Genomic DNA, 14,136 nt, shown 5'->3' with positions numbered 1-14,136 from the left:
TGTCTCTCTCCGCACCTCGCACCCTACCACCACCAACGAACCAGCCGGTAACCGCGCCTCGGACCCGGCTGACTTTCCTAGGAAGAGGCCCTCCTCGGGGTCGAGGAGGGTATGGATCGGGACTGATGGAGGGAGGGAGCGCTATGTCTACGCGTCCTTCCGCCGTGGAGGCCACGGATACCGCCCCGACGGTCCGGTCTCCCCACGCCAGCCGTCTGTCACACCCACTGCCGCCAGGGCGGCGGGAAGGTCTGGGCCGGCCTGTTGGCGTTGCGGGGATCCGGATCACTTCATCGATCGGTGTCCGGTGATGGAGGTGGGGACTTTGATGCGGGCAGCGTGGAACCGGGTCCGTCGGCACCTGACTCGGGGGAGACGCACGAGATCGAGAGGTTACTCCTCTCGGATCGCGATGATTTCCCCCTGGAGCAGGCGCAGGATGCGACGGTGAAACGGGCGTTTGAGCAGGTCGCATCCATTGACGGGCAGCCGGTTCAGCCTGCACGTCCTCCCTCCTATCCGTATTTTGCTATCAGGAATAATCGGTTATATCGAGTGACCCAAGACACTCAGACAAAAGAGGATATAACCCAGCTATTGATTCCAAAGAGCCGTCGGGAAATGCTTTTCCAGGCGGCTCATAGTAACCCTATGGCAGGTCATTTAGGGCAGGGCAATACACTAAATCGTCTTATGGCCCGATTCTTTTGGCCGGGCATTCACGACAACGTGCGCAGGTGGTGCGCGTCTTGCCGTGAATGTCAGTTGGTGAACCCACCGGCCACCCCAAAAGCGCCTTTGCGCCCTCTTCCGTTGATGCAGGTTCCCTTCGATAGAATTGGTATGGACCTCATCGGGCCATTAGAGCGATCTGCACGAGGCTACCGTTTTGCATTGGTCCTGGTGGACTATGCAACACGGTACCCCGAGGCAGTGCCGCTCCGTAACATTTCTGCCAAGAGTGTGGCGGAGGCACTGTTTCGTATCATCTCCCGGGTGGGGATCCCCCGTGAGATCCTCACGGATCAAGGCACGGCGTTCATGTCACGTACGATACGCGAACTTTACGAGTTATTAGGCATTAAATCGATTCGCACCACCGTTTTTCACCCACAAACGGACGGGCTCGTGGAACGATTTAATCGCACGTTGAAGACTATGATTCGTAAATTCGTACACGAGGACGCCAAGAATTGGGATAAGTGGTTAGAACCCCTCTTATTTGCAGTACGGGAGGTCCCCCAAGCCTCCACAGGGTTTTCCCCTTTCGAGCTTCTGTATGGGCGTCAACCCCGAGGGGTTCTCGATGTCCTGAAGGAGACTTGGGAGGACGGACCTTCATCGAGTAAAAACGAAATTCAGTATGTCTTGGACCTGAGAGCAAAACTTCAGACACTGGGGCGGCTATCTCTGGAGAATTTGCTACAGGCCCAGGACAAACAGAGCCGTCTGTATAACCGGGGTTCTAGCCTGAGAAAATTCACACCGGGAGAGAAAGTGCTTGTGTTGCTCCCAACGTCTTCCCTTCCGGGCCGGACGAACCTCATACAGCACCATATCGAAACCGAGGCTGGGGTAGTGGTGCGTAGTAGACCCTACCGGTTACCTGAACACAAAAAAAAGGTGGTTCAGGCAGAATTAGAGGCTATGTTAGACTTGGGAGTAATAGAAGAGTCCACCAGTGACTGGGCGAGCCCGATAGTTTTGGTGCCAAAAACGGACGGCTCGGTTAGGTTCTGTGTGGACTATCGTAAAGTTAACACCGTCTCAAAATTCGATGCTTACCCGATGCAGCGAGTCGACGAATTGTTGGACCGGCTCGGTGCTGCTCATTTTTATTCGACACTGGATTTGACAAAAGGGTACTGGCAGATCCCCCTAACACCAGTATCCAAAGAAAAGACAGCCTTCACCACGCCGTTTGGTTTGCACCAGTTCGTGACACTTCCGTTCGGTTTGTTCGGGGCTCCGGCCACCTTCCAGCGTCTCATGGATCGGGTCCTCCGGCCCCATGCGACATACGCCGCTGCCTATCTGGATGATATTATCATACACAGCAACGATTGGCAGCGGCATATGGTGCATCTGAGGGCGGTCCTGAGGTCGCTGAGGGAGGCCGGGCTCACGGCGAATCCAAAAAAGTGCGCAATTGGGCGGGTGGAGGTCAGGTATCTGGGCTTCCACTTGGGACACGGGCAGGTGCGTCCCCAAATTAATAAGACAGCAGCGATTGCAGCCTGCCCGAGGCCCAAGACCAAAAAGGAGGTGAGACAGTTCCTGGGGTTGGCGGGATATTATAGGAGGTTTGTACCTAAATATTCGGAGCTCACCAACCCGCTGACTGACCTCACTAAAAGGGAGGCACCAGACCCGGTCCAGTGGACGGAGCGGTGCCAGCAGGCCTTAAACCAAGTGAAGGCTGCTCTGTGCGGCGGGCCGCTCCTACATTCTCCTAACTTTTCTCTTCCTTTTTCCCTGCAGACCGACGAGTCGGGCAGGGGGCTGGGTGCAGTCCTGTCCCAGGAGGTGGAGGGTGAGGAATGGCCGGTGCTGTACCTCAGCCGCAAGCTCTCCAAGAGGGAAGCGAGGTACAGCACCATTGAGAAGGAGTGTTTGGCCATCAGGTGGGCCGTCCTCACCCTCAGATATTACCTCTTGGGGCGAGAATTCACCCTCTGTTCGGACCACGCTCCTCTCCAGTGGCTCCACCGCATGAAGGATACCAACGCCCGGATCACCCGTTGGTATCTAGCCCTTCACCTTTCAAATTCAAGGTGATCCACAGGCCGGGTGCACAGATGGCTGTGGCCGACTTCCTCTCCAGGCAGGGGGGGGGCTGCAGGCCGGAGGCTCCCCGGCCTGAGTCGGGCGGTGGGGGTATGTGGCAGAAGGGGCGTGGTTCAGCGAAGTCTGCAGCGGGAGAGAGAGTGGGGAGACGAGCGGTGATTGAGTGTGGCAGACGAAATCACGTACACCTGTGTCTCGTTCCAGCAAGTGGCGTGGGGAGAGATAAAAGCCACTGATGGAGAGTCGTTGGGGAAGAGAGATTGGGACTACTGCTGCTGAACAGGCGAGAAGCACGGACGGGAACCCGGAAGTGAGCCGGAGAAGGTTGAAGCGGACCTGTGGTGAAGCGGAGATAAGACGGGCGTGAGAGACGCCAGTGTGACTTTGTGTGTGTGTGCGGTGGAAATAAAAAGGCTTCTGGCCAGCAGTAGTGATCCCTGATTCCAGCCTCTTCCTTCCTACTCTGTGTGTTATTCTTGTTACAAGCGCTTTTACAATTTTCATTGACAAGCAGCTGGCATGAAAATATTACTATAAGCATCATTAAATACATACACGACTGAAACACACGCACACACAACATCACACACACACACACACACACACGCAGCACACACACACACACACCACCACACGCACACACACACACACACCACGCACACCACGCACACACACCACACACACACACACACACACACCACGCACACGCACACACACACACACACACACACAGATAGAGACAGAAGAAAAAAGAAGAGAAACTGTCGTGATTCTGCCCATCTGGTCATGTCTTTTTTGATCTTGTAGCAGAATCACGGCAGGATCCCTTGTTTTATGTGAGAACCCATGAGATGTTTGTTTTTTTACTTCCCATGTGTTTTCTAGTGTCTTGTCTGTGGCCCCGCCCCTCTCGTTTCCTGTATTGTCTCCCACTTGTGTCTTATGTTCCTCACCTGCCCTTGCTCGTTATCCCTTGTTTGTCTTTCCTTTAAATACCCTCTTGTTTCTTTGTCCTGTTCTCGTGCATTGTATGTGGTTGTTCTCGTGTACCCTGTTCCTTGTGCTCAATGTTATGGCCCGAGTGTTATGCACCTCGTCCTCGTCCTGAGTTTTGTAAGTTTTTGTGCTTCATGTTATCTCCTTGCCTTTTTGTTTATTTGGTTTACCTTTCCCTGTTTTGTGACGTTGTGTCGTACCTCGTTTAGATTTGCTATTTTTGTTTTACGTTTTGCCCCCACGTGGGAAGTCTTTTGTTTTGTTTGTATTCTTAGTTTCGTTTTCCCCATTGAGGGTGTTTGTTTTGTTTTGTATTAGTCAAATAAAGTCTTGCTGTGTTAACCCCTTCACTGCCTGCCTGCACTTGGGTTTTTCCGCCACGAGATTCATGACAGAATGCATGAGACCGCTCAAACCCAGCAGGCAGCTAAAATGGACAGTGCAGTTACCCGGGGGGACTCAGTACCCTCTGGCTCGAGCTCCTGGCGGCGCTCGTGGTGAGTGGGGGAGGAGAGATTCGGGGACGACGTCTGCGGTCTCCTCCGACGCAAAACTCCCTCCGGTCCCCACGGTTCAGCCAAAGTTGGCTACGGACCTAGTGGTGCGGAGAAGGAGGGAGAAGCATCGAGGAGGAGCGTCCAAGCCGGTGCAGCCGGCATCCCAGCCGGTGATACAGCCGGCGTCCAGTCCGGTGCAGCCGGCGTCCAGTCCTGTGTCCAGTCCTGTGTCCAGTCCTGTGTCCAGTCTTTTGTCCAGTTATGGGTCCAGTCCGGTGATCCAGCCGGCATCCAGTCCGGTGATCCAGCCCTGTCCAGCCGGCCTTTCAGCCGGCGTCAGGCCCTGTCCAGCTGGCCTTCCAGCCGGCGTCAGGCCCTGTCCAGCCGGCCTTCCAGCCGGTCCCCAGTCCGGCAGCCAAGCCGACCCCTGGGAAACTCCCAGGGCCTAAGACTGTTCCCCCAAGGACTCCTCCTAGGTCCCCCAGGACTCCACGCCCTAGAGCGCAGCCGGGGACTGGGACTATTCCCCCCAACCATTTTGGACTGCCTATGGGCCCTTGTTTGGCCCCACCCCCTCCCATGTTTGTTATTCTTGTTGTCACACCCCAACCCTTTAGTTTTGTTGTCTTGTATGCCCCTGATTTTGTGTACCATGTTTGTCTGGTTCATGTCATTGTCTCAGTCTGTCTTGTCCTGTTTGTCACCTTGAGGAGCGTCAGGATGTCGCTCCTTAAGGCGGGGGTTCTGTCATGATTCTGCCCATCTGGTCATGTCTTTTTTGATCTTGTAGCAGAATCACGGCAGGATCTCTTGTTTTATGTGAGAACCCATGAGATGTTTGTTTTTTTACTTCCCATGTGTTTTCTAGTGTCTTGTCTGTGGCCCCGCCCCTCTCGTTTCCTGTATTGTCTCCCACTTGTGTCTTATGTTCCTCACCTGCCCTTGCTCGTTATCCCTTGTTTGTCTTTCCTTTAAATACCCTCTTGTTTCTTTGTCCTGTTCTCGTGCATTGTATGTGGTTGTTCTCGTGTACCCTGTTCCTTGTGCTCAATGTTATGGCCCGAGTGTTATGCACCTCGTCCTCGTCCTGAGTTTTGTAAGTTTTTGTGCTTCATGTTATCTCCTTGCCTTTTTGTTTATTTGGTTTACCTTTCCCTGTTTTGTGACGTTGTGTCGTACCTCGTTTAGATTTGCTATTTTTGTTTTACGTTTTGCCCCCACGTGGGAAGTCTTTTGTTTTGTTTGTTTTGTTTGTATTCTTAGTTTCGTTTTCCCCATTGAGGGTGTTTGTTTTGTTTTGTATTAGTCAAATAAAGTCTTGCTGTGTTAACCCCTTCACTGCCTGCCTGCACTTGGGTTTTTCCGNTACCAGCTAGAAATGTTGAGATCAGACATCTGTTAAAGGTATCAGGGTAACCCCCAATAACTTAGGTGTGTGTGTGTGTGTGTGTGTGTGTGTGTGTGTGGGTGTAAGGACACTATAAAGGTCTGCCCCCAACCAGGGTTGGGCAGTTGCATTGCAATCCAACTCGGCTTTGTTTCAACTTTGTGAGAATAAAGTCTAATTACTTTTGGTTTCAAAACCTTGACTCAAGAGTCGTTTCTTCAGAATCAAAAGAGGAAGAACCACAACATAACCAACCAAATAACAGAAACTGCTACATAAAATTACTAATGCTGCATAAATTTAAAGATATAATTGAGTTAAATATCAATGAAAACGAATAGTGATTAATACTTTTTGGTGACATAACTGGTGATAAAAGACATTTTTAATAATAAAAAATAATAGATTCAAAAGAACTGCATGAATGCCGATTAATTTTAAAAGTGACATAGTTGCGTCCTGCCGTGACCCGGATTCGAACCGGAGTTGCTGCGGCCACAACGCAGAGTACTAACCACTATACGATCACGGCAAGCCACCGGCCCTCCGGCAAAGCTGCGTTAGCAGGACTTCTTGACTACATCTGCAGGGAGGGGATTGGCAGGTTTTGCTGAGGTCTCAAGGAATTTCTGGTCAATGCGCAAACGCTCGACTAAACCATGCTCAAAGCCCATATGTCGACTCCAACTCACGAGCAAACGTTTTCTATTCACAGAGGGCGGGGCCAGAACAGCTCACAAGGTAAAGGTGACTTTGCCATCGTCCGAACAGGGACTTGAACCCTGGACCCTCAGATTAAAAATCTGATGCACTACCGACTGAGCTATCCTCCTATCTCTGGAGGCGATGCCACCTGATCATCATCAGAAACTCTAACAAGATTTAAAAAATATATTTTAGTGAGGCCCAGGCATAAGAGCTCTGCGTAACTTCTCAATGCTCTGTTATTCAAACCTTTCCCTGGAGGTGAGCCAGGGCCTAGTCCCAGTTGCATCCCCCTTATCGAGCACCCCTGTACCGGCCCATTTGGCTTAGATACATGAAAGTGAGATGCGAATTAAAGGCTGCCCTCACAGCTCAGCCTGTGCACTAACTGGCAGCGGTGGGATTTGAACCCACGCCTCCGAAGAGACTGGAGCCTTAATCCAGCGCCTTAGACCCCTCGGCCACGCTACCACAGGACTGCGGTTTCGGCAGGCCCTTTTACGCCACTGTATCTCTCAGATGGCTGTACAGCCACAAGTTCACGCCGACCAGGTACAACAGCTGGCAAGTGCTTCTATATCCTTCTGGTGCTCGTTACTCAGTTTTGATGGAATCCCGCATGAAAGACGCATTTACAAAAAGCAGAGAGAGCGTGTCAACTGCACTTTGAGCAAAAGCAGGTGAGCATACTGGCAACCAGCCATTAGGCTGGTTATATCAGGAACACTTTCCATCTGTAACAGAGCCGCTCGAAACAAACACGTGGGAGTCTATAAAGGGCTGCATCGTGTTCTCTCGCTCTCTGTTCATCCCATGTTACCGACTTGGGTTAAAGCAACAAAGCAGTTCGCGAAACTGTACAAAGCGAACGCCTAAAGCAAAGCAGCCGTAGTCGGCAGGGTTTGAACCTACGCGGGGAGACCCCAATGGATTTCAAGTCCATCGCCTTAACCACTCGGCCACGACTACAACAGGTTCGGTGCCCTCTGGGCTTAACTCGTGCGGCAAAGAGGGACGAGCCGGCAGCGTAACGGGTGATGTAATGGAGACGTCAAAAAGGGACAGGCAGGATCACATCAACGACACAAACAAAGCACGTGGCGTCCTGCCGTGACCCGGATTCGAATCAGGGTTGCTGCGGCCACAACGCAGAGTACTAACCACTACACGATCACGGCAAGCCACCGGTCCTCAGGCAAAGCTGCGCTAGCAGGACTTCTTGACTACATCTGCAGGGAGGGGACTGGCAGGCTTTGCTGAGGTCTCAAGGAATTTCTGGTGCATGCGCTGAAGCAAAGCTCGATTAAACCCTGCTCGAAGCCCATATGTCGACTCCAACTCACGAGCAAACGTTTTCTTTTCATTTTTTTAGACAGAGGGCGGGGCCAGAACAGCTCACAAGGTAAAGGTGACTTTCCCATCGCCTGAACAGGGACTTGAACCCTGGACCCTCTGATTAAAAGTCTGACGGCTCGTGAAGGTGTGCAACAAGTTCTTGGTGTAGGCCCTCAAGGGGGAGTGGGAGGTGTTCAGTACGGCAGGTGAGTGCAGGTTCATCCCTCATCGAGCACACCTGAAACAGCTAATGTGGTTCTGGAGGTAAATGAAAAGCACAGATCCACTGGCAGCGGGGGATTTGAACCCACGCCTCCGAAGAGACTGGAGCCTAAATCCAGCGCCTTAGACCGCTCGGCCACACTACCTCGAAAAGGAATCTTATGCGGGCCGTTTCCACATAAGGCGCCGACAACGTTTCGCAGACAGTCAGTAATTTACAGGGTTCTGTGCACCTTTCTGATGCAGGGGCGTTCGGTCCTATCACTGGAGGCGATGCCACCTGTAGATTGCAGATCATCAAGTACACCTGAATCGGGTAATGTGGCTCTGGGAGTTGGCAGGTACAGTAAGTCAAGTCAAAGTTTATTTATAGAGCACTTTCAACACCACTATAATGGACCAAAGTGCTGTACAGCAATAGAAAAAATGGAAGTCAACAATGTAAATGACAACAATGTAAAACAATATAAATCAACAACATACCATCACACTAAAAACATCGATAGTACCAATACTAAAATAGCCCAAAAGGTTTAGACCCAGTCAAACACCAAAAGCCTTCGAAAATAGGTAGGTCTTTAAATTCTTTTTAAAAGTGTCCAGACTTGGGGATACCTTCAGTGATATGGGTAACGCATTCCATAGAGCAGGGGCTTTCACAGAGAAAGCACGGTCTCCACTACGCCTCAACCGAGATCGTGGAACAGTCAACAGCATACTATGGGAGGACCGCAATGAGCGTTGAGTTCTGTAGGGGGTCAACATGTTCTCTATATACTCCGGTGCCTGACCATTTAAAGCCTTATACACAAGCATCAGTACTTTATATTGTATTCTGTATATTACAGGTAGCCAGTGCAAAGACTCCAACACAGGGGTTATATGATCCCATTTCTTAGTGTTCGTTAAAAACCTTGCAGCAGCATTTTGAACATACTGGAGGCGAGCTGTCAAGGATGCACTTAAGCCCAGATATAAAGCATTGCAATAGTCCAGTCTCGTAGAAATAAAAGCATGTATAACAATCTCCAAATCATTCTTTGACAGTATAGATTTCAGCTTAGACAGTTTTCTCAACTGAAAAAAGGATGTTTTCACAACACTATTTACTTGGCGATCCAATCGGAGTTCCGAGTCCAAGACGACTCCTAGAGACTTAATATAGTTGTTTATATTAAAGGACGGTAGTCCAACGTTTCCAGTTTGGCCTCTCTCAAATTGTTTATTTCCTAAGATTATAAATTCCGTTTTATCCTCATTTAGTTGCAGAAAATTCCTAGCAAGCCATTCTTTAACTTCAGTTAAACATTTGTGAAAACTATCAAAAGCTACACATGAATATTTTCTCTAATACATTAGAAGCTGTCGCACCTATGAAGTCAAAAAAGATTAATGAGAAAAACGCAGCACCATGGTACAATAGCACCACTCGCGCCCTTAAAAGAGAAACACGTAAACTGGAGCGCAAATGGAAACAAACCCAATTAGAGGTCTTTAAAATTGCGTGGAAAGAGAGTGCAAACTGTTATAAAAAGGCACTAAAAGCAGCAAAGGCTGAGCACCTCCGTAACCTCATAGAAACTAACAAAAACAATCCAAGGTTTTTATTTAGTACAGTTGCTAAACTAACAAATAAACAGACTTCACCTGACCTGGGTATTCCGCCGCACCTTGGTAGCAATGATTTCATGAATTTTTTTACAGAGAAAATCGAAAACATACGAGACAAAATAGTAAAAACTCAACCTCCAAGTCTGTCCTATAAATTAGTACCAACCATCGCCCCAAAAGAAAGGCTACAGTGTTTTTCACCTATAAAACAGGAAGATTTAATTAAACTTATTGCAACATCTAAAACCTACAACTTGCTTATTAGATCCCATACCAACTAAATTATTAAAAGAGTTATTACCCGTTGCAATTGAGCCCATTTATAACATTATCCTCGTCAATTAATCTAGGCCATGTCCCAGGACCCTTTAAACTGGCCGTCATTAAGCCTCTTATCAAGAAACCAAACTTAGACCCCAATGAACTAGGAAACTATAGACCGATTTCAAATCTCCCTTACCTGTCTAAAATACTAGAAAAAGTAGTGTCCACTCAGTTGTGCTCTTTCTTACAAAATAATGACATACACCAAAAATTCCAATCAGGCTTTAGACCGCATCATAGTACTGAAACTGCGCTCGTTAAAATTACAAACGACCTGCTTATAGCATCAGATAAAGGTAACATCTCACTCCTAGTCCTGCTCGACCTTAGTGCTGCGTTCGATACTGTAGACCATAAAATACTTCTAGATCGCTTACACAATTATACCGGTATTCAGGGACATGCACTACAATGGTTCAGATCTTACTTATCAGACAGACATCAATTTGTCCATTTAAATGGGGAATCAGCAAATCTAACGCAAGTAAATTATGGATTACCTCAGGGGTCGGTTTTAGGACCCTTGCTATTCTCCATATACATGCTGCCCCTTGGAAACATTATTAGAAAACATGGAATTAGCTTCCACTGTTATGCAGATGATACTCAGCTATATATCTCATCAAGACCAGATGATTCCTTCCAACTATCCAAATTGGCAGAGTGCATCGACGATATAAAGCATTGGATGACTTGTAATTTCCTTCTTTTAAATTCTAATAAAACAGAAATATTACTTATCGGACCAAAGACACGTGAGCAGAATATTTCGATTATAACCTGCAAATTGAAGGCTGCACTGTTACTCCACAAATACAGTTAAAGACCTCAGCGTTATATTAGACAGCAACCTGTCATTTAAAAATCACATCTCAAATGTCACAAAAACAGCCTTCTTCCCCTTAGAAATGTTGCCAAATTTACGAAATATTCTTATGTGTGGCTGATCGCAGAGAAGCTTATTCATGCATTTGTGACCTCAAGACTTGACACTGTAATGCACTACTTAGTGGTTGTCCTGCATCATCAATAAACAAACTACAGTTAGTTCAGAATGCAGCTGCCAGAGTTCTAACCAGGTCCAGAAAATACGATCACATAACCCCAATGTTATCAACCCTTCACTGGTTACCCATTAAGTATCGTATTGACTTTAAAGTTCTTTTAATTACTTATAAAGCCTTAAACGGTTTAGCCCCTACCTACATAACAGAGCTTCTACCACACTACAACCCATCACGCTCTCTAAGATCTCAAAACTCCAGACTTTTGATAACACCTAGAATAACTAAATCCACCAAAGGGGGTAGAGCTTTCTCATACGTAGCACCTAAACTCTGGAATTGCCTCCCCGATACTATTCGAGGGTCAGACACACTCTCCCAATTTAAATCTAGATTAAAGACACATCTTTTCATCCAAGCATTCACTAATACATACTGTAGCTAATGAACAGCAGCTACGCTAATTATTCTCTTTCTGCCCTCGCCTCGGGATGCCCATCCCGAGGTAGGGAGAGATTCCGCCAGGCCCAGATGAACGTCATATGCCCATTCCCACCTAGAGATTACGCCAGCTACGCCAGAAGATTCCAGGTTCGACTCGTTGCACCTGAACTCCTTTTCGTGCCATGGGACGTCCGTTGACCTGCACCAAAAATAGCTCAGTCTGCAATCGGTTCCTGTGCCTTCGATAGCTCAGTTGGTAGAGCGGAGGACTGTAGATGTCCCACTGGTCATCCTTAGGTCGCTGGTTCGAATCCGGCTCGAAGGAAGCATCTTTTTAACCCCTTTTAAATGACCATTGTTTATAAGGACTGGTGAAAATGCGCCATAGGGCGTCCAAAACCACATTCCCTGACCGGGAATTGAACCCGGGCCGCGGCGGTGAGATCGCCGAATCCTAGCCACTAGACCACCAGGGAGTACATACGCATGCTTATGACTGGTCCTCCGCAGGAGCCGGGGGTGCCTGGCTCGATGTGTAGCCTTCATCAAGGCAGCCTGTCAGAAGGTACATGAAGGCATGGAAGGCAAATGGGCCACAGCGGGATCTGAAACCAGTTAAAAAGAATCCCACCTTCAGATTATGAGTCTGACGCGCTGCCTAACTGCGCCAATGTGGCGTGCCACGGCACCAAGCACTGGACACCAATGGTCAAAAGTGAGGAGACTAGGCTTTTTATTGATGTGACGAGGACGCTATCCATTTGGTTACTGCCAAACGTTTGTGTTGGATGGGAACTGCTCATATAAACAGGCTGCGTGGAGTTCTAAGAACGGACATTCCTGCTCGTGACCATGATGTGATACAATAATAGAAAAGAGAGGAAATCGCTGAACGTTAAAACTCTTTGGCAGCGTCCGTTGGATTTAGGGGTCTGTCCATTTTAATTTCAGTTACAAATAATCCTAACTTTTCAATATGCAATGTTTTATGAAAATAAAGGTAACAACAACAAAAACACAACTTTTCATTAAATCTGTTTCATGACGTTCATATGAGGTGTGAAAGCACACTATGCGTATCTGCCACCCCGCAGCTAAGCGCTAGCCCATCTTGCATCAGGAGCAGGACTTGGTGTAAATGGCTGTACACTGTAAAAAAATTCCCTATTAAATTACAGTAAACAACTGGCAGCTATATTTGCCAGCACATAGCTGTAATTTTACAGCATACCTACTGTAATCTGCAACAACAGTTTATTACTGTAAAATACATTATAATTTGCACAATATAATACTGTTATTTTAGTGTTCGTGCTGTGATTTCCATTAATTGTTTATTACCAGAGGTGGGACCAAGTCATTGTTTTCAAGTCCCAAGGCCTTACCATGTCCTTGTACTGCTTCAGCTAGAATCGTCAGAGACTGGAGATTTGTTCTTCATTTCCCAGGCAGATCCAGATCCTAGCACCAGTGGTCGGCAGACTGTTAGCTTCAGGGACATCTGTTCAGAGTTGTCGATTGTATCAGTTTGTTGATGGACGAGAACTTCACCTCGTTAGCCCCTCCCAGATGGAATGTTTACGGAAGAGCCCGCACCAAAGATGACCCCCTTAAACATTGCGGTGCGACACAGGAAGCGTGCAGGTTCGAGAGCTGATGGGTGTAACTCGAGTTTCTCTTGATCTACGCATTAAAACTTCCGCCTTTTACGAAAGATTTCCGTGGGCTGAAACCACTGTGAGTTCAATGTGCTTTTGGACGGCTCCGCTCACAGCGGGCCTCGGTGAACGTGTTAGGAATCAGAGAGTTTAAGAATCCGCCTCTGTCAGATTGCCTCTGCACATCGCTGTCTCCTGGCTGTTTTGGGTCTCTTGGTTTTCCTCTGCTTGTTGCGAGTTTATTGTCAACATGTGCTCAGATAGATATAGAGTTTTGTGCGATGCTCTTCAAATGTGTGGTTTTACTACGCTTCCTCTGTGCTGGAAAACAGTTGAAGTGCATATCCCCTCCAAGTCGGGTTCTGGGGTCTCCCATATGGCCTAGCCGTTAGGATTCCTGGTTTTCACCCAGGCGGCGGGTTCAACTCCCGTTATGGGAAAACAGTGGGATTTTTGGCTGCTCTTTCACTTGGAAATACCCCGTTGTTTCACAGTGAGGCAGCTGTGTAGGAGGACAAACAAATTTCCACTGATCTCGTTTATGAGCCTTTCTGGGCTCCTCCTACTTTTAATCCCCTTTGCACCATCCAAATTCAAGTGAGCACACAGTATTTACCTTCTATTGTAACGTGCTTTCTGAGGCCTCAGGTAACATGTGCTGGATACACAGTGTTCTGTCCCGGGTGTCGACAATTCAAAAGTACAGCAGGTACAGCGGGGAGCTTTTTTACGACACGTCTTATCACTGTCTTCACATTTTGAACCTCACCTCTACATAGAAAACATCATAAACGTCCAACAGTGTTAAAGTGGACAATCCCGTAGGTGTAAAAAGGTCCTTCTGATTCTGCAACAAAGTCAGGGCGACCGGTTAGCTAGCAGCAGTCAGTCAAGCCAGAATGCAACAGCAGCCACAAGGCATCGCTAACAAGGCTTCCAAGCACAAAGAACCAGTGACCCTGACGTGATTTGAACACGCAACCTTCTGATCTGGAGTCAGACGCGCTACCGTTGCGTCACGAAGCCTCTCGTTGGCCTACACATTCACGGTGCTCCTAGTCATGCTCTGGCGTAAAGCCTCGTGACGCTACCTCCGTCCCGATGGCCGAACAGACATGCGTCAGCTGTGCTGTATGTGGGAACAAAAACCTTAGCGCGTCCCTGGG

General features: G+C 48.3%; 5 non-coding genes across 5 annotated transcripts; 1 reads left to right on the top strand and 4 right to left on the bottom strand.

The window, feature by feature from the left end:
- Positions 1-6,761: 6,761 nt before the first annotated feature.
- trnal-aag (transfer RNA leucine (anticodon AAG)) lies at positions 6,762-6,843 on the bottom strand. Its single transcript has one exon. It is a non-coding gene; the product is annotated as a tRNA-Leu (tRNA).
- Positions 6,844-7,259: 416 nt separating this feature from the next.
- trnas-uga (transfer RNA serine (anticodon UGA)) lies at positions 7,260-7,341 on the bottom strand. The gene has a single exon. It is a non-coding gene; the product is annotated as a tRNA-Ser (tRNA).
- Positions 7,342-7,994: 653 nt separating this feature from the next.
- On the bottom strand, positions 7,995-8,075 carry trnal-uag (transfer RNA leucine (anticodon UAG)). Its single transcript has one exon. It is a non-coding gene; the product is annotated as a tRNA-Leu (tRNA).
- Positions 8,076-11,550: 3,475 nt separating this feature from the next.
- Positions 11,551-11,637, top strand: trnay-gua (transfer RNA tyrosine (anticodon GUA)). Its single transcript is given in 2 exon segments — positions 11,551-11,587; positions 11,602-11,637. It is a non-coding gene; the product is annotated as a tRNA-Tyr (tRNA).
- A 79-nt stretch (positions 11,638-11,716) lies between these two features.
- Positions 11,717-11,788, bottom strand: trnae-cuc (transfer RNA glutamic acid (anticodon CUC)). The gene has a single exon. It is a non-coding gene; the product is annotated as a tRNA-Glu (tRNA).
- Between the last annotated feature and the right edge of the window lie 2,348 nt (positions 11,789-14,136).

Source organism: Triplophysa rosa, linkage group LG15, assembly GCF_024868665.1.
Source record: "Triplophysa rosa linkage group LG15, Trosa_1v2, whole genome shotgun sequence".
Lineage (NCBI taxonomy): Eukaryota > Metazoa > Chordata > Actinopteri > Cypriniformes > Nemacheilidae > Triplophysa > Triplophysa rosa.
The sequence above is the reverse complement of the archived record's forward strand: the minus strand, read 5'-3'. Positions and strand labels throughout refer to the sequence as shown.